The sequence below is a fragment of the Amphiprion ocellaris genome, chromosome 1 (genome assembly GCF_022539595.1).
Source record: "Amphiprion ocellaris isolate individual 3 ecotype Okinawa chromosome 1, ASM2253959v1, whole genome shotgun sequence".
In the NCBI taxonomy this organism is placed as follows: Eukaryota; Metazoa; Chordata; class Actinopteri; family Pomacentridae; genus Amphiprion; species Amphiprion ocellaris.
In genome coordinates, this window is record NC_072766.1 from 388,663 (window position 1) to 407,500 (window position 18,838).

The 18,838-nt window shown below is 40.3% G+C and overlaps 1 protein-coding gene across 4 annotated transcripts in view; it reads right to left on the bottom strand.

Moving 5' to 3' along the window:
• The window catches only part of LOC111568352 (A disintegrin and metalloproteinase with thrombospondin motifs 7), a 168,430-nt gene that overhangs the window by 13,074 nt on the left and 136,518 nt on the right, over nucleotides 1-18,838 (bottom strand). The window lies entirely within an intron of this gene.

Sequence of the window (18,838 nt, forward strand, 5' to 3'; positions counted from 1 at the left end):
AAATTCAAACATATATGAAACGACAACAAAAGACAACAAACAACTTGAAACCAGAAATTCCAAAATTATTGTCTTGGACGATTCCAGAACGCCTGCTCTGTCTCTACATCCTCCATCACATCTCCCTCTACCATCGTGACAGATCGAGATTCAACCGAGCATCAGAGTTTCTCCAGATGAATTTTTTTCTGGTGAGCTGTGAAGTGGAACTGATCAGACAGGAAGCTGCTGATATCAGGGGAAACGTGGATGCAAACACAGCGAGAGGTCAGCGACTCGTCACACGTGATGCAACGCAGCAAAGTCAATCATTCACTTTGTTGTGTTCCAGTGTTGGGTTTTTCTGTTTGTGAATAATGTATTTGCTTTAGCTGAATGGTTTCGATACATCTGCTTCTTATAATTTCACGTTTTCTACATTTGACAGTTTCTAAAAGTCAGATCTGTTGCTTGACGTTAGTTAATATTCACTAGAAAATCACCTGAATGCCTACATTTTATACTTTCAACCTGCAGATTGGAACTTTTTGTCTGGCAGGGAGAGTAAATACACAATTTACCATTTAAACAAATTACTTTTCAGACTGTAATCTTCACCTGAAGTATCAGAAACATAGACAGATGCTTTGTAGGGGTTTTCTTCCAGACTCCTACTATCTCTATCTTACTCTTCAGGTCCAGTGAACAGTCATTGCTGGTTGACATAAAATGCTAAATTGCTGCTCAGTCTGTTTCCCTTGAAGACTATTATTACTACTATTTATCTGATCATGTGTATGTGATGCTGTAGTGTGCAATTATACCATATATTCCTTTCAGCTCAGGTTGTTGCTACTATTATCGTGTAACCTCGGATTTTTCCCCTCATCATCTCCAACAATATTTTACAACTTACCATTACTGTCACTGCTGTCGTCATTATTTTCCCACTTTTTTCCTCCTCTTTACTTTCCCTCTTATCCACTTTGTATAGTATGCATTGTGTTATTTATGGGGTATCAGGAATCTGCGGGATTTCAACAGCCTCATTTTCAGCCCTTATTCCAGATCAAGTCATACTTCTTTTTCCATTTTTTTCCTTTTTGTTTTATGTCCTGTTTTGTTTTATCATCTCTGATTACTTTATGAATTTCTTTCCTCCTCTGTTGGAACTCCTCGCTCTGGTGTCTTACACGTGTTTTTACTTCGGTTTGTTGAACAATTAAGAAGCAGAAAAGAAAACTCCAGTAGATGAGAAAACACAGACAGATTTCCCTGGTGCTGATCAGCTTTACAAACATTATGAGAAACACGTTTGCAAAAGCTTGAATTTAAACGTTCATTTGTACTTGAGCTGTAGAAAATATGAAAAGAGTAAAATCTTTACTTTCACTTGGTGATTGCTGTACAGGGCAAAGTGAATCAAGTTTCCCCTAAAATCTGGTCTCCACACAATAAAATCTACCACATGCTGTAAAGAATAAAGGACTCTGATCTGCATTATTTACATTCCAGCTGAAATCATTTGCAACCATTAAGGATGATCAAATACCCAGTGTGGAATCCTAGGGCCAGTAACCTCCAAAATTAATTAAATTAATTAACTATCAGAGAATTACTGGACCAGCTCTCCATCTAACGGGTCCGGTTCCCGTAGCCCATATGGTACAACCCAGATGGGATCTGAGGAACGTTTAAGCTGGTAAGCGAGAAAATTCGCCTAGCTTCTAACTGCCTCCATCCAGACATCTATCCTGCTTCCACTGATAACTAACTCAACTGAGTAGCCACTTTTGAATGGTCAAATTAATTACCAGTCACGTCTGTTAACGGCAGCTTTTCTCTCATCGGATTCTGCACTTTGTAAGTTGCTAGGTTTAAATTTAGAGGTTAAGGAATGGATAACCCCAAGGATAAGTTTAGAAAAGGCCACCAACAACTAGGTAATCTGACAGAACCAGTTTTAGATGTAATGCACACAGTAACCTGACTTTTTACAAACTGAGAAGATATATGTGGTTAATTCATCATCATGATAAAAATGAACAGAATTTCCAATCTATTAACTTTAATTGCAGGATGAATACTTTATTATAATATTTCAGCAGGGAAATAGCAATAGCCCATAAATCATCAGACAACCAATTAAACATTAATTCTTATAACAGTCACTTAATATGACTCCTAACTGGAACTATGCTTTTATCTAAGAAGAGCAATAATCACCCAGACTATGTAATTTGGAGGGGGAGAGCAGACGGTGTGGCCTCACCTGGCTGCTCACCTGAAGACCGACGCCCCGCTGGGCTCTGCTCCAGGGAGGAGGTGGAGGAGGTTCGGTCCAGATTTAGATCTGCTTGTATCCATTTTTGTTCTTTGGGCCAGTAAAAACTTTGTTAATCTATTCTGGTGTTAATCCTTTGGAAATAGCAGAGTTCAGTAATGTTCCTTCAGTCAGCGTTATTTTTAGATCACAGTCCATATTTGTCATATCTATCAAAACATCAGTTTCCCTGGTAACCAAAAACATCACATTTCACAGTGAGTTGTTGTTCTGACTTAGTTACTTCTTAAACAAAGATTATAAAAATAGGTATTTGAGTTAGCTTTAACACATTTATTAGGTTATAGCATGAATCAGTTATAAATCACAGGTTATAATATCACAATGTTCCCTTATTTAGCTGTTATTCTGCCAGAGTCTCACCCTTGTGGCTGATTCTGGGATCTCATACCTCCATGTTTCTCAACACCAGCAATGCATGGAATGATAAAGCCACGGTCATTTCAAAGGAAACTATTCTTCAATGTCAAAACCAAAAACCTTCCTCCCCGTCAGCAGCCCGTCCTGATTGATTACTGAACTCTGCTTCCTCTCAGAGAGAAGAGCACAAACGACTTCAACTCATATCTGTAAAAACCCACAGACCGACTGAAGTGGAAACACTTTGGAAAAGCAGGAAAAACAAAAGAGATTCACCATTTACTGTGTTCAACAGAAATCCAACGCTACAAGAGCAAATCAATGAGAAATGAGCACAGATAGAGATTTAATTAGGATAAATGTTACGGTGACAATAACTCATTGCAAATAATTCCTGTCCAGATGTGATAAGCTCACCAACAGCAAAAAAAATGTGAAATTATCTTTCCTACAGTTAGGTCCGAATCCAACAAAGTGAAAACAGTAAAGACTGAAATGTGAGCATAAACCTCCCACAGGATAATAACGGCTTCTTTCATGGATTCAGTACAATCAGATCTTCATCAGCCAGTTTCAAAAGCTTTGATGAGACATTCAAACATTTTGCTGCCCTTTAACCAACTACTGGACTTAAAGTTCTCAGAACAGATGCTATATTTAGTGAGCAGAAGAGGTCATACATAATTAAATCTGGATGCAAATTTATGTTATATTAAAATTTTTTCAGATGGAAAAAATGTGCCGAGCAAACTTTCTATACCACCTGTTGATTCATTCCTTTTTATAGGGATTCAACTTTATGGTTTTAATTCAATGTATGATTGCACAGTACAGTTAATCCTGGAGTTCCTCAGGGTTCTGTCTTAGGACCAATACTGTTCACATTATACATGCTTCCTTTAGGCAATATTATTAGGAAGCACTGTATTAATTTCCATTGTTATGCTGAGGACACTCAATTGTATTTATCTATGAAGCCAAATGAAACTAATCAGCTAGGCAGACTGCAGGATTGTCTTAAGGACATAAAGACCTGGATGACCTATAATTTCCTACTACTAAATTCAGACCAGACTGAAGTCATTGTATTTGGCCCCAAACATCTTAGAAAATTGCTTTCAAAGCATATAGTTACTCTGGATGGCATTACATTGGCCTCCAGTACTGCTGTGAGGAACCGCGATGTTATCTTTGACCAAGACATGTCCTTTAACTCACACATAAAACAAATCTGTAGGACTTCCTTTTTCCACCTGAGAAATATTGTGAAAATCAGGAACATCCTGTCTCAGAGTGGTGCAGAAAAACTAGTCCATGCATTTGTTACTTCTAGGCTTGACTACTGTAATTCCTTATTATCAGGTTGTCCCAATAGCTCTCTGAAACATCTACAGCTGATCCAAAACGCTGCAGCCAGAGTACTGACGGGAGTTAGCAAGAGAGATCATATTTCTCCTATATTGGTTTCTCTTCATTGGCTTCCTGTTAAATCTAGAATAGAATTCAAAATCTTTCTTCTGACATATAAAGCTCTTAACAACCAATCTCCATCATATCTTAAAGACCTGATAGTACCATATTATCCTAGCAGAACTCTTCGCTCTCAGACTGCAGGCTTACTTGGAGAAGTGACCTGTAACTTCTCTCTAAAAGTAGAATGGGAGGCAGAGCCTTCAGTTATCAGCTCCTCTCCTGTGGAACCAGCTCCCAGTTTGGGTTCTGGAGGCGGACACCCTCTCTATTTTTAAGACCAGGCTTAAAACTTTCCTTTTTGACAAATCTTATAGTTAGGACTGACTGGGGGACCCTGAGGGGGTCAGCTGGAGTCTTCCTCTTGGACGTCCCTTAGTTCTGCCCCTAGTTCTGCTGCTACAGGCCTAGGCTGCTGAAATTGGCTTAGATTTAACTCGACACGGTCTAATCTTCGAAAGCCAGCCAACACTCTGCAGCTCGAGTACACCAGCTCACCTCCCGCTCTTCTCAAGCACTGTAAAAGCACTCTCCACTGCACAGTGACAGGATGCAACCACACACGTTCAAATTAACAAGAATAACGATACAGGAAGTCTCACCCTGCTAGCTGACAGAACGGGTTCCTTAGATTCGTTATGTTTGAAATGCCGGAAGTCTTAATTTATGTTTCTGACTGTCATCGGTACATTTTTTCTTTTTTTTTATTTATTCCATGTGGTTAAAACAGGTGAAGATGTACAAACCCACTCTGTCCATATCATGCTACCTTCAGTCACAAATACATATAATACCTCCTTTCTAAAGTCAAACATGAGTCAAGATCACATATTTTACACAGAATCCAACAACAATCTTGCTCTCTAATATTCACTAGCACTGGTAAGAAGGCAACCAAAAAGCAACATCAGTAAATAAAACAAATACATTAAAAGGAAAGGAAAAAAAAGACATTCAGAGCTCTGATATTGCTTGTATTATCAGTTTCCATCTTCTCTCCATTTTTTCTAGTTTGAGTTGTAGTCTTGCTGCCATTTTTCCACCATAAAAACCTCTTTTTACTGTCTGTTCATTGCATTATGTTGGGGGATGTGGCTTCAACCAACTGATTCAGATCATTTTCTTTGCTATGAAAAGCAGGGCTCTCAGTAGGTATCTATATCTATCAGATCTGCAGGTAAAATCCCAGCCATAAACAGGGTTAGGTCGAGATGTAGATCAATACCCAGAATCCTTTTTATTTCTGTTTTCACACATCTCCAAAAGTCTATGATCATTCCAAAAATACCTGAGTGAAGTTAGACACCCTGCCACGGTTCCTCCAATACAGATCTGATGTTTTACTAGATTTTTTGATGACAGACGGGGTTTTAACCCTCCTGTTGTCCTCATTTATGGGCACCAAAAAATATTGTTTCCTTGTCTGAAAAAAATCCACAAATTCAGCAAAAAAATTCCCCAAATTTCTGAAAATTTGCAAAACCTTCAGGAAGAAAATTCCAATAATTCCTTAAAAGTTTCCCTTCAAAGTTTTATTCTAAAAAAAAAAAATCCCCCAAATTTGGCAAGAAAATTCTTGTAAATATTTTCAAAAAATGAGTAAAAATCTTCCAAAAAATCCTAAAAATATCTAAAGTGATTCCATATATATCAGTAAAACTTCTAATATTTTTAACATCTTTTTTTTCACCAAAAAATGTTTAAAAGATTTCCCAAAAATGTTGAAAATGTGGACATCAGAAGTTTCACTGTTAAAATATTTTTTTTCCCCACATTTTCAAACTTTAAAATGGGTCAATTTGACCTGCAGGACGACATGAGGGTTTAAAATAACACGCCATGTTGGGTTGTTAGTTCATTTATGTCCAGATCTGAACGTTTCCTCCCAGTCATCTGTTATTACGTTTGCTTCCAATTCCCATCTTTCTTTAACATCCATGTCATTGTCATTGGATTCATATTGTAGTGCTTTATATATTTCTGAGATCAGCCCTTTTTTGATTCTTCCTCTGTAGATGACATCAGCTGTTCTTCAACATGGTTGGATCTTTGCTCATTCTTCCCCGTTCACTGTGTTTCTGGAGAAAGTGTCTCAATTGAAAATATTCATGAAAGTCATTTTTTGGTAGATTAAGCTCCAGTTTGAGTTGTTCAAACGATTTCAAAATTCGTCCTATAAAAATTTGTGTTAAATATATGTTAACCCATTGTCAGTCCGGCATCGGCACATTTTTAAGGTGGAAAAGCAGAACCATGGTGTTGACAGCTTATTGTGCTCCTGATGTGTCTTCCAGCACATAAAACACCATATCGATGAGGTAACACGGTGATAAGATCGAATTTCACTGTCTTTAAAATCTCAGAGAAAACTGACAGGCAAACCTATTTTCAATGAAGCTGAGGCACATGAAAAAAATACTAAAAACCTTGAAACATGAAGTTTAGCTGTCGAGATTCAATGTCCTGATTTCTTTACCTTCCTAATGAATAGAACTTTTCTAAAGCTCTTAACAAAGACTAATACCATGATTTATCACATTTGTAATACTGCGAGCTGAGCACATGTCCCACAGTGTGAGGTTTGACCGCTCACTCACCAGGCTTTACTTGATAACACGAAGGAAAAAGAAAACATTTCCAAGCATCTGATTACCTTGTTGAGAGGAAAATACATAAACCAATCACTACCAGCGATGGAGGGTCACACCACGGCCAGCGGTTGGTTATCAATGCCTCAAATATTAACGATAACACTTTTAGACCTCTAAGCCCTCAAAATGTCAGCAGGGCTGGCATTCAGACTGCAACAGGCCGCCCTCAGAGGAACACTGAGATCCAGCATCTGATAAATAACGCAGAAATGCCAACAAACTGTGGCGGCCTACATCAGAAAATGCAATGAAAAAGTGCAAATGATGTTTGTTCAATTCCAGAAGGAGCTGGGATCAACATTTTCTGCAGATTGCTGCCACTTATCTTGCAATAGGATTTATTCCATCAGGGAGACATAGGAAAATAAACTTTATTTGTTATCTGCAAAATACGTTAGACACTGATAAGTCAAAACCTTATTAGCACCTGCTTCATTTGCTGTTGGTCCTGAAGGTGCAAGCAACAACAATACACTTCTTTTTTAATTACAGCCACTAATATTCTTTGTTTATCGTCTTATATGCTCATAGATACAGCTGTTCAACTGCATGTTAACACAAATATCTAATCAGCCAATCACATGGCAGCTACTCAATGTATTTACACATGGTGGTTTACGTGGTAAAGACGAGCTGCTGATGTTCAAATCGAGCATCAGACAGGAGATAGAAGTGACTTTGAACATGACGTTTTGCTAATGTCAGATAGGCTTCTCTGACTGTTTCAGAAAATGCTAATCTGCTGAGATTTTCACACACAACCAGCTCTAGGCTTTACAGAAACTGTTCCAGGACCAAAAGAAAGACCATCTTTGAATCTAAAAATGTTCCCCGGTCTGCTGAGTCTGGGTTTCTGCTGATGGTGGGTCTAAACAACATGAAAACATGGATCCATCCTGCTGTGTATCAATGGTTCAGGCTGCCAGTGGTGTGATGGGGTGGGGGGTATTTTCCTGGAACACTTTGGGCCCCTTAGGGCCAACCGATCATGGTTTAAACTATACAGCCTGTGTTGCTGCTAATCACTTCCATCCCAAAATAACCACAGTGGACCATCTTCTGATGCTACCTCCAGCAGGAAAATGCCCCATGTCACAAAGCTCAGATCATCTCAAACTGCTTTCTGGAACAAGACAATGAGTTCACTAAATTCCAACAGCCTCCACAGTCACCAGATCGCCATACTATAGACCAGGGGGGTCCAACATGGGGCCCACGGGCCAAAAGCGGTCCTCCAGAGGGTCCAATCCGGCCCTCAAAGTGTAAAAATTCCAAAGAAGACATTAACTGCAGATTGTAAATTAGTAAAACTATAAATTTAAAACCATTTCTAGACCATGACAAGTTGTTTGGATCAGAAAGTAAAATACTAGATTGTTCATTGTTCTTTTGTCGTTTTGTGTCTCATTTTTGTAATGTTTGGTCTTGTTCTTGCTTTTTTTGTCTTTTTCTGTCTGACTTTTATCATTTGTCTCACGTTTCTTTCGTTTTGTGTTTTTTGTCTCATTTTTGTCATTAAGTGTTTTGCTTTATTCATTTTTGGGTATCGTTTTTGTCATTTTGTGTCCATTTTTTGTCGCTTGTAACTTTTCAGTCTAATTTTTTATCTCTTTTGTTTCGTGTCATTTGTCTCTTTTTGTCGTTTTGTTTCTTGCTTTTCTCGTTACGTGTCTCATTTTTGTAATATTTTGTCTTGTTTTTGTCTTTTTTAAAGTAAAATCCTCTCTGGTTCAGTTCCAGATGACTAAATGTTGTGTTCCTTTGTCGACACTCTGTGATCTGGAAGTTGTAATGTGGAAATGATGAACTGAGGCTGAATGTTGATGAAATTGAAATTGTTTTTCTTAAATTTCAGGTTGTTCATGATGTTTAGTAAAAAGATAAATCCTTAAATGCGAACATTTTTGCACAAAAACAAAGGAACCATCAGGAGTTGTGGTTATTTCTAGGTTATTCTGCTGTGGTTTTACTGGTCCAGTCCACTGGAGATCAAACTGGACAGAATGTGGAACCTGGACTAGAATGAGTTCGACTCTCCAGCAGCATCTTTGGGATGTGGTGGAACGGGAGATCGGCATCACAGATGTGATACTGTCATGTCAGTATGGACCAAAATGTCTGAGGAATGTTTCCTGCAGCTTGTTAAATCTTTGACACAAAGAACTGAAGCAGTTCTGAAGGCAAGAATAAGTCCAACCTTTTATGAGCAGGACGTAGTGAACAACGCCAGTGACTTTATATCCAATGCACAGCAGGAGATTAGCAGATAATCGATGTTATTTGTGAAACCTCTGAGTGGTCATAATGTTCTGACTTAATGTATTCAGTGAATATCAAGCTGTGAGGAACATTTGAGCATAAAAAAGCAGCGACAACATGCTCTCTTCAGATAACCTCTGGCTTCAAATCTAAAACCTCTAGAGTCCTCAGAGAGACCCACAAATCAAAGCCAGAGATAAACTTCCATCAACTGTAAGTGAAAGGTTTTGTGATGAAGGACAACAGAGTCTAAATCAAATGTGTAAATGCCAAGGCATGAATGACGTGTTTGATGGAAAAGCAGGCGTGCATCCTATAATTTTCCTGCTGTGAATAGTTGCTTTGATCACAAATGTCTTCTTCTTGTCTCAGTTTGAAGGAAAAAATGTTCCATCCCGTCTTCTGCGTGCCTGGTTAACAAAGAATGCCTTCAGGCTGCTGCAGTTTCCACTTTCCACTGGTCCTGCAATGTGGCATCTTAAAGGAAGAGCTGCTAGACGCTCAGTTCAGAGCTTCCAGACGCTCAGTTCAGAGCTTCCAGACGCTCAGTTCAAGAGCTGCCAGACGCTCAGTTCAGAGCTGCCAGGCGCTCAGTTCAGAGCTGCCAGACGCTCAGTTCAGAGCTGCCAGACGCTCAGTTCAGAGCTGCCAGACGCTCAGTTCAGAGCTGCCAGACGCTCAGTTCAGAGCTGCCAGGCGCTCAGTTCAGAGCTGCCAGGCGCTCAGTTCAGAGCTGCCAGACGCTCAGTTCAGAGCTGCCAGACGCTCAGTTCAGAGCTGCCAGACGCTCAGTTCAGAGCTGCCAGACGCTCAGTTCAGAGCTGCCAGACGCTCAGTTCAGAGCTGCCAGACGCTCAGTTCAAGAGCTGCCAGACGCTCAGTTCAGAGCTGCCAGACGCTCAGTTCAGAGCTGCCAGACGCTCAGTTCAGAGCTGCCAGACGCTCAGTTCAGAGCTTCCAGACGCTCAGTTCAGAGCTGCCAGACGCTCAGTTCAGAGCTGCCAGACGCTCAGTTCAGAGCTGCCAGACGCTCAGTTCAGAGCTGCCAGACGCTCAGTTCAGAGCTGCCAGACGCTCAGTTCAGAGCTGCCAGACGCTCAGTTCAGAGCTGCCAGACGCTCAGTTCAGAGCTGCCAGACGCTCAGTTCAGAGCTGCCAGACGCTCAGTTCAGAGCTGCCAGACGCTCAGTTCAAGAGCTGCCAGACGCTCAGTTCAGAGCTGCCAGACGCTCAGTTCAGAGCTGCCAGACGCTCAGCTCAGAGCTGCCAGACGCTCAGCTTAGAGCTGCCAGACGCTCAGTTCAAGAGCTGCCAGACGCTCAGTTCAGAGCTTCCAGACGCTCAGTTCAGAGCTTCCAGACGCTCAGTTCAGAGCTGCTAGACGCTCAGTTTAGAGCTGCCAGACGCTCAGTTCAGAGCTGCCAGACGCTCAGTTTAGAGCTGCTAGACGCTCAGTTTAGAGCTGCCAGACGCTCAGTTCAGAGCTGCCAGACGCTCAGTTTAGAGCTGCTAGACGCTCAGTTCAGAGCTGCCAGATGCTCAGTTCAGAGCTGCCAGACGCTCAGTTTAGAGCTGCTAGACGCTCAGTTTAGAGCTGCCAGACGCTCAGTTCAGAGCTGCCAGACGCTCAGTTTAGAGCTGCTAGACGCTCAGTTCTGTGCTTGCTGTGGTAAAAAACGCTGCTGCCGCTATCGGTTTACTTCATAATCCTGCTCAACTGCTTTATCTGCATTTTCTTGTTTATCACTTTGTAGCTGTTTGGGAAGCATTTTATGAAGCAATAATTGTTGCTTTTATTACACAGTGCTGCTTTAATGAAAAGAATCTGTCATAAATGAGGCTACAGTGTGCAGTCAAACTCCCAAGTAAGTGGTGATATTAATATACAATAATGCCCAATTTTTTCTAGTTTTTTAAAATTGAAATTCAAGTAGTTCAAGTCCAATGAACAGCTTGAAATGGTACAAAGGTAAGAGGTGAACTGCCAGAGGTTAAAAAACAAGGTAAGGTTACCCAAAACTGAACAATAACGTTCATTTCAGAATTATAAAAAAAGGCCTTTATAAGGGATCAGAAATGGATTCACAATTGAAAGCTGTTCTGCAGTCATGGAGGCTGATGAAGCCTTGAAAGTTTGAGCTGCCAAATCCTACAGGTGTCCCAACTTTTCTAGATTCCTTCCAACCCCCTCTGTCTGCATAAAGTAGCGTTGGAACACACCGTAGAACCCTTCAGAACATTATTAGAACAGGAGGTACTGTAGAAAGTAGTGTGTTGCTGTAAAAATGGAGATGAAAAGACAATTAACAATAGAAGAGAGACAGACCATCAGAACACTTGAACATGGAGGTCTTTATACAGAGAAACTGTGAACAAAGTCAAGGTGTCAGTAAGTCCAGTTTTCTTCTCCATCAAAAGACTCAGAAACTGGAGGAAACTGACAGGAAGAGGTCTGGAAGATCCAAAGCCACAACAGAATCAGAAGACCAGTTTCTGAGACTCAACAGCTTGGTGATAGGAGCTCACAGGACAACAGCTTCAATCAGCTTCATAGTGGTCATAGTAAGAAGTCTCAGTATAACTGTGACGAGAAGACTTGGAGCTGCAGGTTTGACAGGTGGAGCTGCAGCAGAAAGCCATTGGTAAGAAGTCAGAACCAGAAAATCAAAAAGTCAATGGATTACTGAAGACTGGAAGAAGGTGTTATGGACTGATGGATCAGAATCTGAAATCTCTGGTTCATCAGCAGGATGTTTGTAGCCGTCCAGTAGGAGATAGGATGGTTCCTCAGTGTGGAACATCAACTGTCCAACATGGAGGAGGAAGCGTGATGGTCTGGGGGTGTTCTGCTGGATCCAGGGTCGGTTCTTGTACAGAGTGAGAGGAACCCTGAACCTAAACGGCTACCACAGCATTCTGCAGCTCCATGCAGAACCCTCTGGGATGAGAACAGTTGGTCAGGGGGTTCATCCTACAGCAGATAATGACCCAGAACATCAGTCCAAGCTCTGTAGAACCACCTCAGGAACAAAGAACCAGATGGTTGAGAACATGGAGTGGCAGCACAATCTCCAGACTTAAACCCAAAGCAAAGCAACCTGCAAGTGCCACACATTTATGGGAACTTCTGCTACAGAGTTGGGAAGAACTTTCTGAAAAATATTTGATCTCCATAGTGCAGAGAATGAGTGTGTTCAGCTGTTATATCTGCCAAAGGGGGTTACTATGATGAGCCAAAAGTTTACAATACATTTTGGTTTCTAAATGGATTTTTTTTTTAACTTAATTTGTTTAAATGTTCTGTGCTTTCATTTCAGAGTACAATGAGACATTAACATGCAAAATTTCTTAGACATTAGAGTACAGCACCCACTAGTGCATTTATCTTTTGCTTTGCCCACAAACAGCAAGTAATGCTCCAAGGTGCATCCCAGTATACAACAAACAACCCCAAACAACTGATTTCCCACAACAAACCAGGCCCATAAATGAGTCTGGTGATGATTTATTCACTGAATCCATGGTAGGAACAGTGGAGTGAGGTTTATGCTTGTAAAGTGAGCTGAAAGGTTAAAAAAGCAGATGGTGAGCCATTGAGCTGTCCAGGAATCATCTCAGTATGTGGCTCTGAAGGTAAGAGAAGTGCTTTGAAACTATCACTGCATTCACCTTTTAAGATTCAATTTATTTCCAATCAGATGAAATGCTTTGTCTTCAATATTGTGATTCTTTAAAGGTAAACTGGAAACTCAAAGGTGGCTGTAACCTCAATTTATTCCATCTCTCCTTTGAAAACAAATCATTTAGTGGTTCTTAAAAGGCAGGTTAGAACTGTCTTATTTGTTTTCTTGCCTCTTCTTTTGAAGAACAACAAAAAAGTAATTTTCCACTTTCAGCTTTTCCAAGAAGAGGCTCTTTTCATTCACTTTTATTTGTTCATTTGTTGACACTGGGGTCACTTTGGTTTAAAGACAACAAGAAACATGTTTCTGTGTTGGAAAATAAATAAAATATTAAGTTCATAATCATTTTTCAGATCAGATTTTTTGTAAGCATGCATTTCTACATTTTAAACCTTTGCATGATTGGACACGTCATCAGGATGCATCAATGTGTGCTTCTATGCTGATGACACACAGCTTTACATGGCCATGTTCCCTGATGACCCAGGGCCAATCCATCACCCTTTAACCTGCATTATATTCTATGGAAAGCTGTGTCTTGGTCATTGGTGGCTAAACTCAGAGAGTCCGTCTTCAGAAACATAACTAAGAATGTATTTTATCATTTAAAGAACATCACCAGGGTGTGACTGATTCTCTCTCAGGCCAATACAGAGACAAGACCTTTATCGCTGCAAGATTGATTGTTCTAACGTTCCTCTCTCTGGTCTGCCCAAACAGAAAAAATCTCATCTAGAACTGCTTTAAAAATCAGCTGCACAAGTATTGATAAAACCAGAAAGAGACCATAAATCACAGGCGTTTAAAAGTCTCTGCAGCGACTAACGTTACGCTTCAGAATCGATTTCTTAAACCTTTAATTGGTTTACGAAACTCTAAATGGTTGTGGTCTTCCATATTTATTGGTTTTGCCTTTATCTTCCTCAGATCTCTGAAGTCTTCTGGTTATAGTCTTTTAATTATACCCAAAGTCAAAACAAAAAGCCAGAATGTTCTATGGCTTCCAAAAGCTTTCCTGAAGACCCGAGGCCAGCAGAGAACTTAGATATTGTAAAAATTAAACTAAACACTTTTAACTCCAGCTCTTAATACAGGGGTCGGGAACCTTTCTGGCTGAGAGAGCCATGAAAGCCACATATTTTAAAATAAATTTCCGTGAGAGCCATATAATATTTTTTACCACTGAATACAACTAAATGCGTGTATTTTAAAGTAAGACCAACAATTTCAAAGAATAACAAGAGAAGCACTCCACCAAGACTGTTCGTTCCTCAATTTGAGTATTCGGAAATCACGGCAACATAGAATCTAGCCATTTAATATAGATCGACCCACAAACTAAATACATTAAAAAAAAAAAAATGCGTGAGCACTGGCATGTTTTGTACATGCCTACGTTATGTACAAATACCGAACTGCGTGACCGAAATACGTAGTGGGTCGAGTGAATTGATGCGGGTAACTGACACAGCGTTCACTTGTTGTCATGGTTACGGTACCACCGTGCCGGCCGCTTTATCTCACAATGGGAAATCCTTAACAAATCTGTGGATCCAGACTATAAGCTGCATCACTGCCAAAAATAAATAAGGTGGTCCTTGTGTCATTTCTGACCTTCCCTGAAAATTTCATCCTAATCCCTTAGTTTGAGTAATGTTGCACACGGACAGACAGATTGTCAGAGATGTTACTCCGCCACGTTCCCTGGTGGAGTAATATCTCTCTGAATTTATTCTTTTTAATAACGCTGTTATACTGAAGCTAACCAAAAAATAAATAAAATACTTCTCACCATTAATGCGACTTCTGGTGCTGCATGGTTTTGCTGATGGCTTTGTAGTCTGGTTGATACGCGGTGAAGTTAAGCTTCATGCAGGCGTGGAGGCTTCCATCCGTTAAACGTGATCGTAGGTTGGTCTTAATGTCTTTTAGATGCGAGAACGACTGCTCACATGTATACGTAGAGCCAAACATGGTCAAAACAGCAAGACTTTCCTCACGCAGTGTGTCACCGGCAGCATACCTGGTAATCACGCTGAACTGGGATAAATGGCTGACGTCTGTTGACTCATTCAAAGCGAGGGAAAAGTATGGCGCTGCATTTATGTCCTTCACTTGTGATTCCTCCACTTGATTTGCCATCATTATGCTACGATCGTGAACAGTTTTTGCTGACAGAGGCATGTCTTTTATTCGTTTGTTTATCTTGTCTTTAACCGAAAAGTCGTCAAAAAGTTCATTGGACGCTTCAAGCATGAATGTTTCGGCATACTCGCCATCTGTGAATGGCTTTCCGTTCCTCGCTGTAGCTAAAGCACCAGCAAAGCTAGCCGAATTCCAGTCACCTCGTCTGGTCCATACACGGAGTTGCTGCTGGCTAGCTTGTAGTCTGCACAGTAGCTCTTGGCATGCCTTCTTCCTGCTGTCCCCCTGCTGGATATTTCCACGTAAATGTAGCATGGCGTGTGTTGAAGTACCACTTTATTTTTGACAGTTTCATCGATGAAATTTTATCATTGCATATTAGACACACCACAGAGCCGGCTCTCTCCACAAAGGCGAATTCTTCTGTCCATTCCTGCTGAAATGTACGGTATTCCTCATCTTTTTTCTTTTCGCCATCTTCTTCGGCAAAAGAGTTTGCCCAGCTAGCTGACTATTTGATAAAAGGAGGGAAGTTTACTTCTTGACCTCACAACGACCCGGGTAGGCTACCGCATTATCCAATAAAAATAGAGTTTTGGTGTCGCACCCGCCTGTACCCCGAAGGACAGCTGGGATTGGCTCCAGCCACCTGCAACTCTGAACAGGAGCCGTAAAAAATGGATGGATGGATTAAAATGCATGAGAATATTTTACATTTTAAACGTTATTTTTTACACAGTGGTTTCTGTAATGTTTTACTTTAAAATGTCAGCAGAATTATTCATTACTTACCGTGTTAAGAAATGTCAGCTAATATTATCTGCGAGCCAGATGCAGTCATCAAAAGAGCCACATCTGGCTCCCGAGCCATGGGTTGTCGACCCCTGTCTTAATAGATTCTCGTTGACTTCATATTTTATTTATTTGTCTGTTGATTTATCTGTTCTTTAAAACTTCACTTCTCTATTCTTGTACTATTTAGGATATTACATTTAGAAATTTTGACTTATCCCTCCTCTGGTATTTCTAGTTGCAAATTTAATAGATTCCTAAGTCAATTATTTATTTTCTTTTGTCCTGTAAAACACTTTGTGCTACATTCAACTTGTGTGAAAAATCCAAAACAAACAGTCTGATGTAGAATCCGTTAAAAATGTGGATTTATACAGTGTGGATATATCTCATCTCAGTCCCTCTGTTATTTTAAACATTTCCTTATGTCATTTACTAGTTCCTTCAAATTACAAGCATTTCAACCTTTCATGTTAGAGGTGTTGGTAACAGCTTCTGTTTCAGTCGATATCGTCATTGATGTGTGGAAACATCCTGTCCCCAACCACAGCCAGCATCAGCGCACACTGAAATTTTGCCTCCACATTGTTACTTTAAGGTCAGACCTTTTCCCTTGTGGACATCCTGTAATCAAGCTCCTGCTGCAATCACTTCAATCACAGGGTTTGAAAATAACAAACCAAGAAATGAAAGATCTGCAGACCAAGGTACAATAAATCCCCTTTAATTTAAAGTGCTGACATTTTGTGCAGAGAACTTCCAGCCTGTGCCGACCAACTATCGATGACCCGCCACAGGTGGCGAGATCGAAGCAATCACATGCAGCAGCTTTGGCTTCTCTTCATCATTTCTAATCTGAAATGAGCCAGTGTGCCTGTAGGGGGATCCAAAATCCATCACAGCAAACTAAAAACTCAGTCTAGAAAACAGTTAGCCCCACATCAAAAATGATGAGAGTGTGGAGAACTTGATGGAGATCACTGACATGTTTTTTGGAAATGTCAGAAGATAACTGTGTGTTGGGAAACTGTATGTAAAGAGCTACAACAGATAACGGGTTCTAAGATCCCTTTGAGTTACGCTGTGCTTTATCTTTGTGATTTCTCTGAAGACGGTGTGATGGGAAATGACAGATATTTAGTCAAAATGCTGCTAGTGGCAGGTAAAAAAGCCACAACGAGAAATTGGAGGAAAACATCACCACCAACAAAGGACCAATGGATGAAAATCACTGAGGAAATCTACATAATGGAAAAACTAACTCAAACTGAAACTACAGGAAGCACAAATGGACAAAAAATGGACTAAGTGGACAGAAAACAGGAGTGGAAATGGCAACGTTGGATGATTAACAGGACTGGAGGATGATGTAGATGCTGTGTTACTACCCAGGCAATGTTCAGTGGTTTTGTTTGTTAGTTTTTCTTTTTTTGGTTTGTGTAATTGTGTAAAAATAAAAACTTGAGTGAAAAAAGAACTGAGTCTACAGGCAGCTGGCAGCTCTCAGGCTGGACCCAGGGACTCAGAACAACATGTTTGCAAGGATTAATCACATACTAAAGGATGAACCAACGGAGAGTTTGACCTGATGACGACACAAGATCGTCTCTTCACCAGGTTTTGACGCTCTCGTGTCTTGGTTATTGCTTTGCTCTGAGACCAATGCAAGCGTTAGCATCCTAGCAGGCGCACAATGACAACGCTCTCATGTTTTGTAAAATCAAAGTGTACAAAGACTGAAATTGTGACCTGATGAGGACATAAGATGTTCGGAGATCGTCCCTTCACCTCATTTTGAAGCTTATTCTGACAGGGACACCAATGTTGGTGCCAAATTTCATGGCAAAATATCTGCCAGTTGTTGAGACATTTCACTATAAAGCAAATGTTTACCTGCTGGAGCTACATGAAAGGTCAGAGGACCACCAGAACAAACAGGATCATCCTCAGGAGACCACGACTGTCGGCACAAAACAACAGCAATTCATTTGGGAGGCATCAAATTCCACAGATATGCTGATGACAAACAGCTGTACTTCCCTGAGTCTCCTGATAGTTTGGGAGCAAATGAAAGCTTCTTCTAATTGTATTTAAGATATCAAGTTATGAATGGAAGATGGTTTTCTACAGCTCTAACCACACTGATATCTGGGTCGTTACTTTGCTCTGAGATCAACGCAAGCATAAGAATCCCAAGAGGCACATAAAGACAACAATCACATAGGATAACGTTATTTCTTTTTCACCGACAAATCAAAGATAAGATGGTTTTACCTTAGCTGACATGTTTCAACTGCAACTGCAGTCTTCTTCTTTCATGGCAAAGAGAGAGAGCAGTTTACCATTTTAACTTTCACTGACTAAACTAAACACATATGTATAAATACAGAATTAAACAAATACCTGGGCTGTATGAAAATGTGTGTTGCTTTAAGTTCACATTATGTAAAACATAGTTAAAGGAAGTGAAAGGACACTGCATTAATCTTTCAGCACAAGAAAATTGTGAAGGTGTGTTTGGCTTCTTCAAAACTGAAGGCTTCAGGTTAAAAAAAAAATCAATCAAGTGCTTCATTTAGTGGTTCGTGACTGGAACGAGCCCAAAGGTTCATTATAAATTCAAATAATAAATTCTTTACTAACATGATGATAAATGGACTTCAGCTCATATTTCTAAAGCCTTCACTGACCCTCACTGAATGCAGAGGGGTTAGAAAGTAGATCTGCACTGTTTGGGTTGAGGGATTTCTGCAGACATTTCTGCTCTATTTGGAAAAGACTCGTAGAGGAAAAAAGACAGAACACAGCCTCCACAAACACCTTTCAGCATTAATGACGTAAACTACTGACGCCTTTCAGTCCTTCTGTTCAACACTCAGAGATAACCGGTGAGAGTAATAGATATCATCTGGTATAATCATCTTCACTGACCTCTGGGTTCACAGGTTCTATTGAAATCATAAATTAAAAAGTGAAGTGTACTTCCTACTGGTGCATTAATTCTCTACATTCAGAATTCTAATATTCCACTAAAGCACCCTTGAAAACCGGGATGCAAAAAAGAACCAATTGTTCCAAGATAAGCCAGAAGCAGAGTTCATCCCACTGAATGTTCCATTTAAAAGTGAAATGAGTTTATGCTTGAGAGGCACTCT